A 5,328-nucleotide genomic window follows, 5' to 3' on the forward strand; every position below is an offset into this window, starting at 1 on the left:
ATCAAATGTGAGTTCAATGTCGAGGGGCTAAACCTCTACATGGTTAGAACAAAAAATTGGAATAGGTTGGAAATTGCACAAAAACTTCAAAATAAAATAAAGGTTCCAGAAGAATTGAGTAATAAAAATGTCACTTATTATGATACAAGCTAGAAAAATAAAGGTCTTTTGACGTGGAAATATGCTTCGATGAATTTGGTTGAGTTTCTAATTGAGAAGAATCTGAATGCAACTATGGTAGATTACTGCATTGGAATTCATGTAGACTTCACTGATCTTCAAAGAAGGGTTGTCTTAGATGTTGCTACAATTTCGGGCTTGCAACCCCTTCACTTGATTCATGAAACTACAACAACAAATTGGCTTATGGTATTTATAAAACTGATTTACCTGAAAATGACCCATTAAATATTGCCTTTGTTGATATTGGACATGCTAGCATGCAAGTCTATTTTGCTGCTTCAAAAAGCAGTTTGCTAAAAAATTTAAAGAGGAATACAAGATTGATGTCTTCCAAAATGATAGGGCTTGTATTAGGATCCGGGCAGCTTGTGAGAAGCTAAAGAAGGTACTTAGTGCCAATTCTGAGGCACCTTTGAATATTGAGTGCTTGATGGATGTGAAGGATGTTAGGGGTTTCATTAAGAGAAAAGAGTTTGAGCATATCAATGCTCTAATTTCCTCGTCCACTTCCATCCTTGTATCGGCAGAGGGGAGTGATAATAACAACAAGTGGTACTCGGCACTAAAGGGAGGGAAATGTAACCCGACCAGATATTCAGCTCAACTATTTATCTTGATATTCCTATCCAAACTGATAAAGACAATGGAATAATAGCAATTAATGACTCAGGCATTGGTATGACAAAACAAGAACTTGTTGATTGTCTTGGAACAATTGCACAGAGTGGAACTGCTAAGTTCTTGAAGGTTGTGAAGGAAAGTAAAGATGCTAGTACAGACAACAATTTGATCAGTCAGTTTGGTGTTGGTTTCTATTCAGTATTTTTGGTTTCTGATAAGGTAGTTATCTCAACAAAGAGTCTGAAATCTTATAAACATTACGTATGGGAAGGAGAAGAAAATACAAGCTCCTATTCTATTTGGGAGGAGACAAATCCAGAGAATCTTATTACTTGAGGAACATGCCTTACTCTATATCTTAAGCGCGATGACAACGATTTTGTCCATCCATAACAAGATTCAAAAGCTTGTGAAGAATTATTCACAATTTATTTCTTTTCCGATTTACACATGGCAGGAAAAGGGAATCACTAAAGAGGTCGAAGTTGATGAGGACCCAGTTGAAGCTAAAGAGCATGGTCAAGATGAAAACATTGAGAAAAAGAAGAAAATAAAGAAGGTTGTGGAGAGGTACTGGGATTGGGAGCTTACAAATGAAACTCAACCTATTTGTCTTTGTAATCCTAAGGAGGTGACAACAGAGGAATACAATGAGTTCTACAAGAAAACTTTAATGAATACTCGGATCCGTTAGCATCATCACACTTTAAAACTAAGGGAGAGGTGGAGTTTCTTTCTGTACTTTATGTCCCAACCATTTCTCCAATGGGAAAGGATGATATAACCGATCCCAATACGAAGAATATTAGACTTCATGTTAAAAGAGTCTTCAATTCGGATGCTTTTGACGGTGAAACTGCTGCAGTCTACTTTAAGCAAGGAACTTATTTAGAGTTAATTAAGGGGGACCCTAATACCTTATATGTAACCATTTGGAGTGGTTTTTTCGATGATATAACTCTTGATTTTCTTAGTCTCACTCTGATGGCTACATTTAATGCGGATGGAGGTGATAATGACGATTTCATGAGCTATGAGAAAAGGACTAGCCCCATTTTAAAGGTGTACAAATCAAGACCTTTAGTAGATTTATATGCATCTATATTACTTTCCTTGCTTATTAATACAGCTCAGTTGGTCAGAGTTATAAAGCAACCTATAGAACATTTCTTGACAATCACTGTTATACATATTGTCACTATTTCAGGTCTGGGTGATGGTACTGCTATCTATAGTTTTTGGTGGAAGGTGTTTGGCAACTAGAGTTTTCTAGATGAATGTGTAACCTCAAGAAGAATAATAAGGCTATCACTCAATTGTTGCTGCAGTGGACAAACGTAAGGCCAGAAAACATCACTGGGTAAAATTATATTATTCCTAAAGCACAATTCCTATTTTTTGATCCTTGGGGACAAGGATCCTTTCATGGAGGGGGCATTGTCATGAGTAGTAGAGATATAGAAATAGTCGGAAAAGGTGGGGGAGAATTGGGGGAATTAAAAGTAGGGCTATGGATTTCAATTGAGAAAATTAGGGTAATTGGGAATACAAAATTAGAAGGGCTTAGTCACTTACCTGATGGACCAAATGAGCAGCTTAGAAGTCTAACCCAATCAAGGAAAGGAATCATTCCAGCAGTACCTGTAGGAGAAGAATTATGTTAGACATCTCTACTGCCAACTGGTAAATTGGTTAGAATTGGTACAATGTTAACAAATAAAACGTGTAATGAACCAAGAGGAAATCATCTGAAAATTGAATGAAATTATTCTCTTCTTCAAGCTCTCTTTCTTCTCTAAATCTTCTTCTCTCAATCTCTATTTCTATTTCTTCGATTCTCTTGGATCATAACACCGTCACTCGAATCAGAGCTAAGAAAGAACCCACTCCCCTCCTAAACCTAGATCCGAACCCCTTCAAGCCTAAGAAATTATGAGTTACTCTAGATCTAGGGATTTACCTTCAGAGAAATCATATTTCCGATGACACTTGGACTTTCCGATGAAGGATGATGGACATTAAGCTTCTCCTCTCTCTTTCTTTTTGCTATTTTCTATTTTTTCGTGTTCTCTTTTTGTGTTTTCTTCTCTCATCTTTATAATGAAAATCCTCTATTTTTAACATTTTTGGTACTGTGTTAAAAAGTCTATGACTTTTGTTTTCCCCCTATTTTTTGGCTTTGTGGTATGATCGAGGAGGGGACAACGCCCTGAGTAGGCGACAATGACTTGAGCGAAAGGATAGGGTAAAAGGTTTTTACCCGAGGCTTCCTTCGTCTTTTCTACGGTGACCTACTAAGAATCCGACAACAATAATGTCACCGGTCTCGGAAGGTGGGGAGTCTGGAGTGTGCATCTCACGAACAGAAGGCCACAGGCGCGTGGAGGCTGTTGTTGGAGAAACCATTTAGGGTGAAACCCTAATAGGGCCTTGATCTGAACAGTTGGATCTTGGCAAATCCAACGGTTGGATATTGGCAAATCCAACGGTTGGTGATGTGGTGGTTGGGGAATCTTCTCCAAACCCTAGAGCATGTGGGGTTCCTTTAATGGGCCTTGTAATTTTTTGTTTATTTTAATAATAAAAATAAAAATAATTATAATAAGTAAAATTGAAAAATGGTGATTACAAATGTCATTGTAAAATGCTTAAAAAGTAACCAGATCGATCTTTGGTTACTTGGTTTACTAAAATTTTGCAATATTTTAGGGAACTCCGTGCTTAGAAAATATATTTTTCTTGGTTTTAAGGATCTTAACTTTTTATGGATGATTTTTTCTAGAAATTCTTCATACCTGAAAACATTACCTAGACATAAATATTGATTCCTTTTTATCGTTTAGTTCTTGTTATTGACAAATCTCCATCTACATTAATGTTAAATTTTGCACCTGTTACCTTCTATTTCTCTCTTTGTTTTAGATTTAAGATTTCTGGTTTTTTTTTTTGTGAAATATCATTTTTTTGGAAAAAATTATATTTTATCCTCAAATACTATATTTTCAATTTACAACATAATGTATAAATTAATATTTTATCTTTTTGAAATCACTTTTTACATCAATTTCAAGTAGTAAATTTTAAATTGCACTTTTCAAAAATATTTTCTTTTACAAAACTTCTCAAAATCACTTTTTAAAAATAATGCTAAGGTCTGTTCTGTTTTTTCAGGCCCTACCTTCATAAAGATTTTGGATTAATTGCTGGATTTGTTTCATTTTATCAAAATTTCTCGAAGTTGTAATCTATTATCTTTTCTTTGGACAAACTTTTTAATGTATTCATATTTGGTTTTTAAATTTATGTTTTGCAAATCATAGTTGAAACGAAATTTCTCATAAAACAAGCATTGCCACATTTCAGATTTGTCATAAAAATAACATGAAAAGAGAAAAAGTAGGTGGTTTTTGTTGCCATCGAAAAAGTAGGATGCACATATATTAAAATATAAATTTTTTGTATATGGTTAAACACAAATAAAATCTGGGATGAACACAATAATTAAAATTACTAAATTTAGTACCTCCTCTTATTTAAGATATATGATTGCAATACTGTCAGTCTAGGAGTAGTAAGTCGAGGGTTTGAGTTAAAGAAGAGAAGAATTTATTTTCGAAAAAGAGAGAGATTTCTTTATTTTATAGGATGAAAAAAATGAACTTTCAAAAGCTTAAACATGCCATATAATTAAAGTTTTAGGGGCCAGAATGTAACAAATCTATAACATAAATGCTTAAAACATATTTTTCAGATTGATGACCAAAAGTGAACAAACCTAAAATACAATTGACCATTCATGCAAATTATCCAATTTAAAATAATACTAGTTAGTTAAGATATGTTATTACATAAATGAATCTGTTTATGTTATACCAAAAGTAGCAATTTGTCTTTACAGATGGTTGAAAAATGCGTACCAACGCTTGATAAAGACATCGGATCCTTGATCGCTAAATGTATGACGTCCTAAACCCTAGAACCAAGTACCAAACAATTTACAAGAAGACAAATAGTAACGAAAAAAACAATATCCTAATAAATAAAAAAGAAGAGTTGAATAGTATTGCAATTCGCATGTCAACACGATGATCTTTGATTTGCAAGTTGATACAACAACAACAAAACCCTATTCCCATATACTATGGGGTAAGGAGGAGGTAGGGTAGTAGGCTGTCCCAACGCCAGGTTGAGAACAATATCCGTGGAAGACCTCCGGTAGTCAGAAAATTAAAAATAAAGATAGAATGCAATGCATGTATAGTTAAATAAAAAAATACATAGTTGAACAGTGTTAATAATGCAGTCTTCAATATGCGCGTATGTAAATGGGAAGTAATCCCTGTAAATAAATCCCTGCATAAGAATCTCTGCAATGGACAGAAACGTAAGAACCGACAAAATTTAGAAAGAGGAAACATGAAGAGAAGGATACACAGAAGTCAACTTGGTTTCTCAGTCTGGGGATGCTACTTCCACTACTCCTTTGCAGATGGATACCTTCAAGTCTTCCTAGCTATCGCTTAA

The 5,328-nt window shown here is 34.5% G+C and overlaps 1 pseudogene; it reads left to right on the plus strand.

The window, feature by feature from the left end:
* Positions 1-234: 234 nt before the first annotated feature.
* Positions 235-1,498, plus strand: LOC120199228 (annotated as a pseudogene).
* Positions 1,499-5,328: the final 3,830 nt, after the last annotated feature.

Source organism: Hibiscus syriacus, unplaced genomic scaffold, assembly GCF_006381635.1.
Source record: "Hibiscus syriacus cultivar Baekdansim isolate YM2019G1 unplaced genomic scaffold, ASM638163v2 tig00005406_pilon, whole genome shotgun sequence".
NCBI classification, from domain to species: domain Eukaryota; kingdom Viridiplantae; phylum Streptophyta; class Magnoliopsida; order Malvales; family Malvaceae; genus Hibiscus; species Hibiscus syriacus.